This window comes from Saimiri boliviensis, chromosome 1 (assembly GCF_048565385.1).
Source record: "Saimiri boliviensis isolate mSaiBol1 chromosome 1, mSaiBol1.pri, whole genome shotgun sequence".
NCBI classification, from domain to species: Eukaryota; Metazoa; Chordata; class Mammalia; order Primates; family Cebidae; genus Saimiri; species Saimiri boliviensis.
Window position 1 is genome coordinate 68326183 of NC_133449.1, and position 15934 is coordinate 68342116.

A 15934-nucleotide genomic window follows, 5' to 3' on the forward strand; every position below is an offset into this window, starting at 1 on the left:
TTCTGCCCCAAAAATGGCACCTTTTCTTTTCTTCCCCAAAATCTGTTTTGCTTACCACGAACTGCTGCAGCTTAACAAAAAGAGACACCTTATTTGACCACAGGGAGGTTCATCATTTGCATTATATCAAAATAAAGTTCAGCATAGTCTGACAGTCAAATAATGCATTTGCAAATCATTGCTTCCAAGGAAGCATCCTTTACTCTACTCAGATGCGTGGCAGCTCACAAGGATGAGTAAGGAAGGCATTTTTTGGTTCAATTATTGGCTTTAAAAAAAAAAAAAATCTGCTCTTCAAGGTCGTGCCCTCCAGCTGTTGAGATATAGCTCATATTCAAGCGTCATCAAACCAAGCTATCATGAAAATAAGCTCTGATCATAGGGGTCAACATGGTCTCGTTTGTTTTCACAAATACTCTAGGTGGATATGGATTGCCCTGAAGTGATTGCAATTAAGTTGGCTATTTTCAAAAACAACCAGCTGCAAATAGTCCAAGGGAGAGTCAGCATCATTACTCAGCTCTTTCATACACGCTTTTGTAGTGGAGATTTCAGCTTGAGCTGAGTTTGTGGCCACTGCTATGTTCGAGTAAGTCTGGGTGGGTCTGGCAGATGGATGGGAAAAGTCCACCAGAGGTCTGAGAAGCCTCATGCAAGAAGGGAAGGGAGCCAGTTGTGCTGAAGTTAATTAACAAAGATTCTGTCACTACAGGAGACCCTGGACCCCAACAATAGAAGTAGGACCCAGCCTCCAGGAAATAAGTCTCAAACATTGAGTTGAGATGGAACCAGGCCCTACCTGGTAGACACAGAGAGGCCTACTGGTGACTACAACAAAGTCATGAATTTTAATATAAATAGTGACATTGTGGCTTTTGGCTCCTCAGGGCCAGCACTTCAAACCCATCTACCTAAAAGGAAAGTTTGGGGAACTGTTAATGGAGACTTAATTTCGCCTTACCCAATAGCGCTTCCCTATCATCACTACTGGATGGAGAAAGTGTGTATGTGACGTTAGTAGTGCCTCCTCCCCTTCCTACATTGATGGTAGGCCTTGCTAATGGGTCATTATCAAGCAATTGCTAAGCAAAAGAGATTACTGCAGCTGCTAGGTCAGTTTACCTATCGTCCATAGATTCAACCACTAAGGAGACAGCATGCCCAAACAGATTTAGACAGTTTCTTACAGTGCAGCTGGCAGCATGAGTGTCACGCTTACATGGGTTCTCATTCACTTCCAAGTCCCACAGGGGCCGTATGGAGGCAGACCCAGGTAGACACTGAGCAGACAGTGGATCTGTTTCACAGCTGAAGAACACTGAACCTCAGAAACACCCATCTGATAAAGAGACTGCTCACAAATCTGCTTATCCTCCTGGTTTTTTTTTTTTTTTTTTTTTTTTTAGACTGAGTTTCACTCTTATTGCCTAGGCTGGAGTGCAACAGCAAGATCTTGGCTCACTGCAACCTCTGCCTCCCAGGTTCAAGCAATTCTCCTGCCTCAGTCTCCCAAGTAGTTGGGATTATAGGCACACACCACCACGCTCAGCTAATTTTTTTGTGTTTTTAGTACAGACAGAGTTTTGCCATGTTGGTCAGGCTGGTCTTGAACTCCTGACCTCAGGTGATCCACTCACCTTGGCCTCCCATTGGGATTACAGGTGTGAGCCACTGTGCCCAGCCCTTCTGGGTTTAAAACAAATTAAAAAAAAAAAAAAAGTAGATGTGGGGTCTCACTATGTTGCCCAGGGTGGTCTCAAACTCCTGGCCTCAAGCGATCCTTACTGCCTTGACCTCCCAAAGTGCTGGGATTACAGATGTTAGCCATTGTGCCTGGCCCCTCCCTGGAGAATGTAAGCAAATCTCCCGGGGTTGGAGGAGAAATAAAGGACATAGTGTCTAGCTCTGTTACCCTGGAATATCTCCAGGAAGAGGCATCTCCAAATCTCTTTACAGGGAGTCACTAGCTTTATCTTTCCAAGATTGTCTGTTATGCAGATATCTGTGAACAGAACTGTCAATGCTTTTTGCTCAGAAGGTGTCCAGAAACACAAAAGCCATGGAGCATTATCTCTGACAATTATAACATCTTTTTATAAACTGAACACGCTACGTTTTATTAACATCCCAGTAATAGAAACTAACTTGAATATGATGAAAATATCACTGTAAATCACTTCATGTTAAATATAAAAATCCATGAAGAGTGTATAAAAATAATGACTATTAAGTAATATCTTTCTGGAAGTTCTTAACTCTAACCTGGGATTTCTTGAGAATGGCATTGTTGACATTTAGGGCTGGATGATGTTTCTTTGTTGTGGGGCAGCTGCAGTGGCATTGCAGGATGTTAGGCAGCATTCCTGCTTATCCACTAGACACCTGTAGCACTACCCCAAGTTGTGCCAAAAATGTCTCCAGACATTGCCAAATGTGTCCTGGGGGGAAGATCACTTCCCATTGACAACCACTGCTCTGTGCCATTCTTTTCTCATGTAGTCATGTTTTAAAAATAAATTGTCAAACATCGAATGTCTAGGAATAAATCAATGGAAGTTGTATAAGACCACTACACTGAAAATTATAAAACATTATTGTGGGCCATGCCCGGTGGCTCACACCTGTAATCCCAGCACTTTGGGAGGCTGAGGTGGGTGGATCACTTGAGGTGAGAAGATTGAGACCAGCCTGACCAACATGGTGAAATCCTGTCTCCACTAAAAATGCAAAAATTAGCTGGGCATGGTGTCATGCATCTGTAGTCCCAGCTACTCGGGAAGCTGAGTCATGACAATTGCTTGCACCTGGGTGGCAGAGATTGCAGTGAGCCGAGAGTGCACCACTGCACTCCAGCCTGGGCAACAGCAGAGTCCATCTCAAAAAAGAGGAAAAATATTGAGAAAAACAAAAAAGATCTAATGGAGGAAGGTACTTATGATTTAATATTGTAAATATGTAATGCTCCCAAATTGATCTATAAATTCAAATGATCCAAATCATCTCATCAAAGGTTTGAGGTATGTATGTAGAAACTGACAAACTGATCCTAAAATTTAGACCAAAATGCAAACGACCAAAAATAGCAAAGTCTATCTTGAAGAAAAGGATCAATGCCAGAGATATAAAACAATCAAGACTCAATAATATGGTACTTAAAGTCAGTGTGGTGTTCGTATAAAGATAGATAAATAGACAAATGGAACGGAAGACAGGGTGGAAACAGACCCTCACCTATATGGTCACCTGATTTATGACAAAGGTGGCAGTCTAGTGAGGAAAAGACAGATTCTTCTAAAAATGATGCTAAATCAATTGCCTATCATATGAAAAAATAATGAATCTTGTTACCCATCTAAATAAGAATAAATTACAGAAGGATTGGCAATTCAAACATGAAAAAAAATTTTTTTAGATCACATAGTAAAATCTTCATGACATTGTGGTAGGTAAAGGTTTCATTTCTTAAAATGGACATAAAAAAGACTAACCATAAAGAAAAAAATATATAAATGTAACTATATTAAACTTAAGAACTTCTGCTCATCAAGACATTAAGAGAGTGAGCAAGCGAAACTTAGAGTAGGATAAGATATTTACAATACATGTATCAAAAAAGGGATCATAGCAAGATCACATAGAGAAGCAATGAATTAAAAACACTGTGGAGCAAAAGCATGAGAAGAGCAGGATATTTACATATTGCCTCATTATATATTTATTAACTACAAAAGAAATAAAATAGTAACTGTACAGTGGAGACACAAGACACATAACCAAATGATCCAAGCTAACTTTACCACTGATAAGGTATATTGACATTATGTTCTTCATGATATCATGAACAGAAGAGGATACATTATTTCTTGCAAAGATGCATAACCTGACTTAATTTGAGGTTTTCTTTAGACAAATGCAAATTGAGGGCATTTTACATAATAACTGGCCAGTACTCCTCAAAAATGTTAAGGTCATGAAAGACAGACTGAAGAACTCCTTAGGTTAATGGAGACTTAAGGAGACATGACAGGTAAATATAATGTGTAATCCTGGCTTGATTCCTGGTCCAGAAAAAGACATTAGGGAGACAACTGACAAAATTTTAATAAGCTCTGAAGATGGGTACCAGTGTTAATTTCTTGGTTTTGAGATTAACTGCAATTATTTAAGATATTGAGAATCAAGCCAGATAAAGAAAATATAAGATTTTTGTATGCTTTTTGCTAAGGTCTAAAATTATCTCAAAATGAAAAGCTAAAAATAAAGAAAAAACTGAATTTTTGTGAAGTGCCTATTAGAATATTTTGCAGGAAATTGGTAAAAGACTTAAACAGGACTTTACAAAAGAGAATATCCAAATAGCCAATATAGCACATAAAAGAAAAGCTCATCTTGATTAGTCTTCAATGCAAATCAAAGTCTGGTGAGGTACTACTGCACACACCAGAAGTTCCAAAATCAAAAAGACTAGTTATACCAAATGTTATCAGATTGGAGCAACTGCTACCTTATACACTGCTGGTAGGAATGTAAATTGGTAGAACCACACTGAGAAACAGTTTGGCAGCATCAATTTGAGCTGAACAAATGTGTATCCTATGATCCACCAATGCGTAAGTGTTCTTGAAAAAATATTTTCAAAGAATTTTATAGCAGCATCATTTGTAATAACCAATAACCAAATAATTTATATGTCCATCAATAGTGAAATAAGACTGGGCACATTGGCTCATGCCTGTAATCCCAGAACTTTTGAAGGCCAAGATGGGAAGATTGTTTGAACCCAGGAGTTCGAGGCCAGTCTGGGCAACATAACTCCCTATGTCTAAAACAAACAAAACAACGACAACAACAAAATTAGCTGTGTGTGGTGGTACACACTTGCAGTCTCAGCTACTCAGGAGGCTGAACTGAGAGGATCTCTTGAGTCCAGAAGTCTAGACTGCAGTAAGCCAGGATCATGCCACTGCACTCCAGCCTGGGCAACAGAGCAAGACTCTGTATATACACATATAGATATATAAGTATAAATATCTATATACATATATATCTATACCTACATATCTATATGTATATACATATACATATGTATAGATATGTATACATATCTATGTATATATATTTGTGTGTGTGAAATGAATAGATTGTAGCATAGTCACATAATGGAATACAATACAGCAAGAGAAATATCAAACTACAAGTACATACAACAACATGGATGTCTTTCTCAAAATATTGTGTGATGAAAGCCAGGCACAAAACAGTACTTGTATTTTATTTTATTGATGGAAAATTCAAAAGCAGGTGCAATTCATCTGTGGTTTTAAAAGTCAGGATAATGGTTACCCTCGGAGTGACTAGAAGGGTTTCTCGGTTCTGAATCTGTTTCTTGATCTAAGCACTGATTACATGGTTGTGTCCACTTTTTGCAAATTCATTGAGCTGTGTGTTTCTCTGTATGTATGTTATGCTTCCACTGAAAGTTTATATTAAAGAAGTCAATCTTTAATAAAAACCATTGCATTTTTCTAGCATAGTAATAAAGACACAGCAAGTGTAAGGTGACAAAATGAGTTAAGCTTCTGAGCTAAAGAATGCTTAGATTGGTCCTGTATTAGTCCATTTTCATATGCTATAAAGAACACCCAAGACTGGATAATTTATAAAGAAAAAAAAATTGACTCATAGTTCTGAATGGCTGGGGAGGCCTCAGGAAACTTACAATTATGGCGGAAGGCGAAGGGGAAGCAAGTGTTGGCAGGAGACGGAGAGTCGGGGGGAAGTACCACTTTTAAACCATCAGATCTCATGAACTCATCCACTATCAAGGGAACATCATGGAGGAACTGCCCCCATGATCCAATCACCTCCAAGTCCCTCTCTAAACATCTGGGATTACAATTCGAGATAAGATTTGGGTGAGGACACCAAAAGATCCCCAGAGAAAACCATGTCAGGCTCTTGAGGAAAAATTATTTTCAAAATACACAATTGATCTCACTGAAGAGCTCCTGAATAGCTTTGATAATTTTCTCAGCTGCATCCTAACAACTGCATAGTGAAAACATGTCACAAGAACCAAATCATGAAGCAAGGACTAAACATATTTTACAGAATTTTGTGAATTTACATATGTGAAAGAAAATTTAATAAAATGCCAGGTAAAATGAGCTGGTTCTTAAAATGCCATTGTTTTTCTTAAAAATAAATGATTACTTGATTTTTCTAGGAAAATACGAAACAGAGGCTGTAAGTGATCGAGTCACATTTATCCTCTTACAGTGCACATTAGCCTGAAGGCCACACACTCCCTTCACCCACCATTTGCTCTTCTCTGAGCCTTGAGCCTCTTCAGCTCATGGGAATTGACTTTGCAGATGGACAAGACCATGTACCAGCGTGATGGAAGTGTTCTGTGTCCTAGCTGGGGCAGTGGCTACACTGGCGTATACACTTATTAAAACTCACTGAACTGTACACTTAAGGCACACATTTAAATACATTAAAAGGGACACATTTGAAGTGTATGATATATTTATTTGGGGCATCATTTATATATTTAAATAAATATATATAATAAGTATATAAATATACATGTATTTATATATAAGTTATATATTTATATATGTAAATATATGTATATTTATTTGGGAGATCATTTATATATTTATGTATTTGAATATATGGTATATTTATTTGGGGCATCGTTTATATATTTAGATAAAAAGAAGATGCTAAAATGATTAATGCTAAAATGATATATGTTAATATGTTATATTTTTTAAGTAACTATATGTCACCGTGAGCCAGAATTTATTGAACCGACACCCGTTATGTGATCAGGAAGACCTCCCGGCATTTCTCAGGGGAACGTCAGGAAGCTGAGCTCCCGGTGGCTTGACCTGTGTCTCCCGGGTTGAAACATCGACTCTCCGCAGGAGTCAGAGGGCGAAGAAAAGGAGAGAGGCTGTGCATGGACCTGACGAGTGCCGTGACACCGTTACTCCACTCAATAACATTTCTTGACAGGATGAGCAGGTCTTTTCAAATCGCACAATAAGGAAGCTGGGATCAACTAAACTTTCCACACAGGCAGCCCCCGCAGCCCGGCTTCCCGTCCTCAGTCAAGTGTTTCCAGTACCTAGGCTAGGACGACATCTAGTGACAAGAGAGGCAACCACGGGGCAAGAGCCGCGAAGTCTAGTGAGTTTATCTTTCTCTGCCGTTTTACAGAACCAAGGTCTCTTGGCAGCAGGTAATTCTCCACCAGTGGAATTCCAGTGGTGGGTTAGTCACCCACCAAAGGGCTTGAAAGCATCTTCTGAGAAGATGCTTTGACGATGAAGAGAATTGAGGCAGCTCTTTTGAAGGGACAGAGTCAGACACGAACTCTCCCCCAGCCAGGGCAGTAATGGTGACAGCTGAGGACACAAGGCTGCAATTAGCCCGTACTGCCTGACGTATTTGTGCCAATTAGAAAAAGTCTTCTTTAATATGGGCGATGAAGCCCCAGGGTACCCTCCACGGCTAGGCAAGTGGAATACGGGCTGCATTTCAGCGGCACTCTCTGCTTCTACCAGGAACTCTTGTACAGTGGACATGCTGCAGCCCTTAGGCAGCAATAGTACCTTCTCCTGGCACCTCAATTGCCCACAACAAACACCAGTTTCTAGGAAATGGGGCACAAGATGGGCACACCCACCCTCAAATGTATCCCTAAGGTATTTGGATAGCTATCGCTGCATATGAATTTCCATTTGTTTTCAACAGTTCAGACGTTTTTAGCTTTCAGGCCTAGGTGTTGAAAGCCTCTTCCAGTTGAAACGGAGAAAGGGTAGGAGCTTCTAATGTAGTGTCGTTAGGAAAACAGCATCACCAGCTGGGTGCAGTGGGTGGTGCCTGCCTGTAATCCCAGCACTTTGGGAGGCCAAGGAGGGAGGATCACTTGAGCCCAGGAGTTTTGGGCAACATAGCAAGACCCTGTCTCTATGAGAAAAAACAAAACAAAATAAAATAACATCACACAGCTATGTCATAAAAGACCATACTGTGGGATTAGACATCCAAAGTTATAGATAAAGATCAAAAGACATGTTACATCATAAAATTTATGGATAGACAAAAGACACATTATAAAACTAAAAGAAAGTGTTTGTTCATTTATCAAACGTTTCTTAAGTCCCCTGGCTGGAGACGTTGGGCTAGGAAGAGAGAATAATGGTGATGAGAACAAGAGTCCCTCTGCTTGGCAGACACCCTGGTCGTCACCACATCCTGTGCCCTAGAAAATGTCTACTCTCCTTCCCCGGTCCACAGTTCAAAACGCTTGTCTTTTTTTTTTTTTTTTTTTTTTTTTTTTGCCTTCTGGAGTTCAGGAGTTTCTTCATATTACTTTGGGGTGCATCTTTTAGCACATCTTATCATTACTACACATTTATTTAGCAGTTTTCAACCTCCCCCTCAATCAGCTTTTGGTTTGTTGAATTTCTCTATTGTTTCTTTGTTTTCTATTTCATTGGTATTTGCTTTTATCTTTATTATTGCCTTCATTATACTTTTTTTGTTTTGTTTTTTGAGATGGAGTCTCATTCTATCACCCAGGCTGGAGTGCAGTGGTGCAATCTCAGCTCACTGCAACCTCTGCCTTCCAGGTTCAAGCAATTCTTCCGCCTCAGACTCCTGAATAGCTGGGACTACAGGTGAGTGCCACCACGCCTGGCTGTTGTTTTATTTGTTATTTTTAGTAGAGACAGGGTTTCACCATGTTAGCGAGGATGGTCTTGATCTACTGACCTCGTGATCTGCCCACCTTAGCCTCGCAAAGTGTTGGTATTACAGGCTTGAGCCACCACACCTGGCCTATTTCTCTTTTTCTTTCTTCTTTCTTTTTTTTTTTTCCTTCCTTCTTTCCTTCCTTCCTTTCTTCCTTTCCTCCTTTCTTTTCTTTTTTTTTTTTATGTAGTCTCGCACTGTTGCCCAGGCTGGAGTGCAGTGGCATGGTCTCAGCTCACTGCAACCTCTGCCTCCCAGGTTCAAGCGATTCTTGTGCCTCAGCCTCCTGAGTAGCTGGGATTATAGGTGCCCACCACCACACCCAGCTAATTGTTGCATTTTTAGTAGAGACATGGTTTCACCATATTGGCCAGGCTGGTTTCAATTTCCTGACCTCATGATCTGCCTGCCTCAGCCTCCCAAAGTGCTGGGATTACAGGAGTAAGCCACTGCGCCCAGCCTATTTCCTTCATTATACTTTTTTTTTTTTTTTTTGAGACAGAGTTTCACTCTCGTTACCCAGGCTGGAGTGCAATGGCGTGATCTTGGCTCACCGCAACCTCCGCCTCCTGGGTTCAGGCAATTCTCTTGCCTCAGCCTCCTGAGTAGCTGGGATTACAGGCAAGTGCCACCACGCCCAGCTAATTTTTTGTATTTTTAGTAGAGACGGGGTTTCACCATGTTGACCAGGATGGTCTCGATCTCTTGACCTCGTGATCCACCCACCTCGGCCTCCCAAAGTGCTGGGATTACAGGCTTGAGCCACCACGCCCGGCCTCCTTCATTATACTTTCTTTAGGTTTACTCTGTTCTTTTTCTAGTGTCTTTAGTTGAACTCTGATCCATTTATTTATTTTTACTATTTTTTATTTTTGTTAAATACATACAACATAAAATTTGCCATTTTGAACATTTAGGTGTGTATAAATTCAGTGGCATTAATTAAATTCACAATGTTGTGCAACTATCATCACTATTTCTAAAACTTTTCATCACCCCCAACAGAAAGTCTGTCCCCATTAAGCAGTAAATCCCCATCCCTACCTCCCCCAAGACCCTAGTAACCTCTAATCTCCTTTCTGAGATTAAAGGTTCCCAATATTTCCTATTCCCGATATTTCATATAAGTAGAGTCATATCATATTTGACCTTTGGGTCTGCCTCCTTTCACTTAATGTAATGTTTTTAAGGCTCATCCGTGTGTCAGAACTTCACTGCTTTTTATGGCTAAATAATATTCCGTTGAATATACATACCACATTCTTATCCATTCATCTGTTGATGGACACTTGTGCTGTCTCTACTTTTTGGCTATTGGGAATCATGCTGCCGTGAACACTGGCATGCAAGCATGAGTCTGAGTCTCTGCTTTAAATTCTTTTGAGTATATAGCTATAATTATGCCTTTACATCACTGCTACTTCCAATAGACCATAGACCTCTAAGGTTGGTCTCACTCATATTTACATCCCCAGGCTTAGCACAGGTCAAATATGCAGTAGGAATGGCTGTGAGCTTGGTAAATAAATGGATAATGATAATATTTTACATCCATGAATCACTTTGAAGTTTATAAAACACCAATTGTATTTTTTTATTTGATCTTCCCAATGACCCTGTGAGGTACTTAGGAGAGTCTGATATTATTATTTCCATTTTATAGAAGAGGATAGCTAAGGTAAAAGAACCAGTGTCAAAATCACCTAGGATTCAAATCCCGTTTTTTCACCTTCTAGTTCAATTCCATTTTCATCCTAACTTGCTGTTTCTCCTGTTATTTCTGACAAAACTATTTGGTGAAAAATCCATTCTTACTGAAAATTACTTACAGGAATGTAATAAAGGTTTTTCTGTAAAAGAACCAGAGGAGACTGAGGGCATCTTGATTTGTCCTTGTTGTCTAGTCAAATAGCTGCTGTTACCTGGAGTTTAAACAATCCAGAGTATTTTTTTTTTCTTTTTTGAGACACGGTCTCACTCTGTTGCCCAGGCTAGAATGCAGTGGCATGATCACAGCTCACTGCAGCCTCTACCTCCCGGGCTCAAGCAATCTTCACCTCAGCCTCCCAAGTATCTGGGGCTACAGGTGTGTGGCACCATGAAAAGTTAACTTTTCAATTAAGACTGATGGGATCTTGCCAGCCTTGTCTTCAACTCCTGGGCTCAAGCAGTCCTCCTGCCTCAGTCTCCCAAAGTGCTGGGATTGCGGGCATGAGCCACCATGGCCAGCCAGAGCGATCTCTTAACATCACAGATTTGATTTGATCATGTTATTGCTGCTCTATGTGAAAACTTCCAATGCCTTTGCAGTGCTTCCAGGGTAAATAACAAAATGCTTAACAGGCCTACCCACCCTGTAGAGTCTAGCTCTTGAGATCTAAACTCCAAACTGGACAATTAACTAGATTGACCAACTAGACAATTAACTTAAATGAGCAAACCGGCAGGGTACGAGATGAAAAACAGCAGGTGGCTCTTGGTTGCAGTGGTGGGAACTGACAAACAGTGGCTGGGTTGTAGCGGCTCAGAGTCCATGCCACATCTAAAGCAGTAGCCAGGGCTGGATTTATTGCCATGGGGGCATGCAGGCCCAGGGTGGCCAGATCTCCCAACTTTCTTAGGGGAGCAGAAATCTGGATATTTTGTGTGACATTTATATATTTTTAATAATGGCAATGAATTCAAATTTAAAAATCAGTTGGGTCAACATTTTGGTGAGAATCAGAGAAAACAGACCAGGCTGGATGCTGCCCACAGAAGATGGAGACCTCGACTCCTTCCTCTGCATGTCTCTCCTGGCTTGCCCCAGTTCCCTCTGTACTCTGGCCATACAAGGTATCTTCTAGTCCCTCTTATGCAGTGGTTCTCAAGACCCTGGGTGCACACAGGAATCCCTGGGGACCTGGAAAAGAAAAGTGAGGTTTGGACCCCTCCTCTAGGTATTTCTTTAAGACTCTCCAGTGGAGGGAGATTTATATTACAGGTCAGCAGTTCCTTATATGGGATCCTTAGACAGTTCACAAAGTTGAACTGTCTAAACAGTTCCAATGTGCCAAAGGTATTTCTTTAAGACTCTCCGGTGATGTTCTCATGTAGCCAGATTGAGAATGTCTAATTACCAACTGGACTTCTGCCTCCAGCCATGCCCTCCTCTGGTCAATTTCCCATACTGCAGCAAGAGGAATCTTTTAAAAACATAAATCTAATCAAGTCACTCCGCTACTCAAAATCTTCCATGGCTGCTCCTTGCCATCAGGATATATAACTTTGCTGTGGGAAGTAGAAAGGCTCCTTTTTAAAGTTTCTTTTCTTGTTAAAGAGTAAGTGTGCTAATAACTTTGTTAAGCCCTATCCTATGTAGCCCATGCTTACAGGCACGTAGTACATTCTACGTCCTTATACTTTAACCAAGATATCTGTGCTGGACGTACTCACAGGCATGTCCCCACTCTCCATTGCTTTTACCTGTTTAGAAAAGTTTTAAGTTGTTAGCCAATCAGGTTTTAGTTTAAATTGCGAGGTCTGGCTCCAGCCAATGGAGATTAGGCACAGCAGTAAGGACAACCCCAAATGCATAAGAAATACATTTGTGTGTTTTCCTTTGTTCATTGTACTCTCATGGCAAGAAGGCTAGTGGGAGTACCCTTCCTGCAGTCCAGAAAGTAAAAATTGAGTTGCTGAAAGATCCTTTGTTTCAGTGCTGATTTTTCTTTACAGTACCAAGCATCTATTTCCAACATCTGCATGCTGGGAAGGTCCTTCATGCTGCAGCACCTGGAGAGCCCTCCATCCTCACCTCTTCCCCTCACCACCTCCGCTCCTCCCCACACTGAATGTACTTTGCTTCAGTTCCCCCAAATTTCTTGAAGTTCCATGGATGCACTATGCTCCTTAACCCATGAATCTTTGAGCATGTGCAGTTGGCAGAGCCTGCATAAACGTGGCACCAAGGCACTGAAGGAGCAAGGCGGGGGACCAGGGAGGATTTGAAGTGGTGCAGAGAGGTGGCCAACACTAGCACTATCTTCGAAAAGAGGAAAATTCCCTTGAAGGCAGAGATTACAATTAGTATTACTTGTTTCCCTCTCCCCAGCCCTCCAAGGGCCAAGTCCTGAGCATGTGAAACAAATTCTGAATTGAATCGGAATTACATTCTCAGGAAATAATCTCTAGTCTGTTTGCTTATTTTGAGGGGGAGCTCATACCTAACCTGAATGAGAGAGCGAAACAGTAGCTCTAATGATCTATGTATTCACCCAAGTACACCAATATTTATTGATCATTTACTGGGTGCCTGGCACATTGGAACTGTAATGACAACCAGAGAGCTTATTGCCAATTGGTAAAGACTTGGCCAGGCCCAGTGGCTGACTTCTGTAATCCTAGCACTTTGGGAGGCTGAGGTGGGAGGTTCACTTGAGCAGGAGTTTGAGACAAGCCTGGGCAACATAGTTAGACCCCATCTCTATAAAAAATAATTTTAGGCAGGGCATGGTTACTCACACCTGTAATCCCAGCACTTCGGGAGGTCGAGGAGGGCAGATCACTTTAGGTCAGGAGTTGGAGACCAGACTGACCAGCCTGGTGAAACCTTGTCTCTACTAAAAATACAAAACTTAGCCATGATGGTGGCCACCTATAATAGCAGCTACTCGGGAAGCTTAGGAACAAGAATCCCAGCTATTCTGGAGGTGGAGGTTGCAGTAAGCCAAGATCATGCCACTGCATACCAGCCTGAGCAACAGAGCAAGGCTTCGTATCGAAAATAATAATTAAAAAATAATTTTTAAAAATTAGCTAGGTGTTTTGGCACATGCCTATAGCCTAGCTACTCAGGACACTGAAGGTAGGAGGCTTTCTTAAGCCCGGGAGGTTGCAATGGGCTATTATTGCACTATGGTATTCCAGCTTGGGTGCAGACTTGAGTGAGACACTGCCTTAAAAAAATAATTATAAGAGTGGAAAATAGTCAATGGTTAGAAAACTGTAGAAATGGGGGTGTGGGAGGGTAGCTTGCTTGAGACTTGGAATATCAGGAAAAGCTTTACAAAAGACTCCAGAAGGACAAGCAGAAACTGTGATGTGTATGCATGTGTGTATGAATGTATGTGTATGTGTGTTTATGCATATGTGTGCATGTGTTTATGCATGTGTGTATGCATGTTTGCATGTATGTGAGTGTATGTGTGTGTGCCTATGAGTGCCTGTTTGTATGCATGTTTTTGTAGGCATCTGTTTATGTATGTGTGTGCACATGTGTATGCATCTGTGTGCATGTTTGTATGTATGTGTGGAGGCGTGCAGTGTGTATACATGTGTGTAGGCATGTTTTTGTATTCATGTGTATATGCATGTGTGTAACTGGCTACAGGGGAGGGCAAAAACAAAAAGAGCTGTGTTTTGTTGATGTGCAGTTTGAAATAAGCATGATACATTTAAATGGAATTGTCTAGTAGGTTGCTAAAAGAGATTACAGAGTTGGAGATTTTGAAGTTTTTCTGAGTCATCAATTCAGCTGTTTGCTGCCTACTACTGGCCAACCATTGTGGGGTGAGAACACTGTCCAGCCTTTGCTCCCCAGCATCACACTGTGGCAAGACAAAACAGATGATAACCAGAGAAACCAATCAAGAAACAAGAGGATGCAGGGTAGACAGTAAAGCAGCATCACGTGCAGAGGGGCTGAGGTGGGGGCTCCATCCCTTTGGTGGTCCTGGAAGGAGGAGCTGATGCCCTGAGGGTGCAAGGAGGTGGCTAAAGATGAATATTCTCCAATTCACGCCCACTGAATGGAACATGCCCATTTAAAAGCATCCATATGCGTTTTGTTTGGCTTCTTGGTTTTCTCTGCCTGGCTATGCCTTCAAAGCTGGCGTTGAGGCGGCAGAAGGCCTCTGTGCAGAGAACCGAGGCTGGTGCTGGGAAACCCCCACCACGACCCCTTTGTTCTCATCCAGTCCCTTTCAGCCCACGCTTCCAAAGCCCATCCTGGTACCCACCCTTTAATCATCAGGCCTGGTTCATAACAATGAACGTTGAGTCATTTTCTGCCCTGAGCTCTTCACCTGGATTCCCGGAGCAGCCTCGTCACTATTCCACTGCCCTCCTGTTGTGCTGGCTCTCAGACCAATTCTCCGGGGTGACCTTCTCAAAACAAGCTTGAGCATGTCGCACCACTGCCTGAAACCCTTTGGGGGATCCCTGCTGCCCTCACATAAAGATCAAACATTTTAGCCTGACAAATAAGGCCTTCCCTGATGTGGCTCTCGCCCACCTCTCTAGTCCCTCTGCGTGTCTTGGCCCAAGTCATCCTGAGCTGCTCGCTGTTCCTCGAGTGTAACTGCTGTTACATTCAGCCTCTGCCTCTCTGCTTATCTTTCTCATGAATCCCTTTTTTCCCTAGTTCACCTGTCCTACGAAGACTTTTTGGACCTATATTGTATTTCTCAGGACTCTTGACTTTAAGGGACAGAAACCCAACACAAACTAGCTTCAGTTAAAAGGGGATATATTAATTCATTTAAGTAAGGACTAGATGGAGACACCACAGGAACAGCTAGATCCAGACACTCAAACGATGCTGTCAGTGCTCTCTCACCACACACTCACATGCACACGTGTGTTGGCTTCTTATTATGAGTTGGTCTCATTCTATCTTGCTAGGGGAAACTGTACTCACAGGGAACTCTAGACTTACATACAGTTTGATCACCCCAGGAGAGAGTGAAGCTTCTTTCTCCCAGTCTCAGGTTATTTAAATTATGGGAAAGGCTAAGAGCAGCCTGACGTGTGCCCAGCACTTGGCCCATGACTGGAGGGACAGCAATGTAACTGACCGTGTGTTGGAACATCTTTCTTGAACTGGGAAGAAACAATGGATATTCCTCCTGTCGGGGAGCAGCTGTCAGATAAAAGAGGAAGTCTGTTATCACATAAAGAGGGTAGATCACTGATGTCTCCTTCTTATGCCTCCCCCCACCTCCATTCATGTTCCCACTGCCCTCTGTGCATAGGTGCAAAAGGGGTCAAACAGAGTTTGGAGTGAGATAGACCTAGTAACTGGCTTTACAGTAACTATGTGACCTTGGGGATGTTTTAAGCCTCTTTGTGTCTCTGCTTCTGCATCTGTACCATGTTTTAGGGATGCTGTTATAAGGGTTAAAAA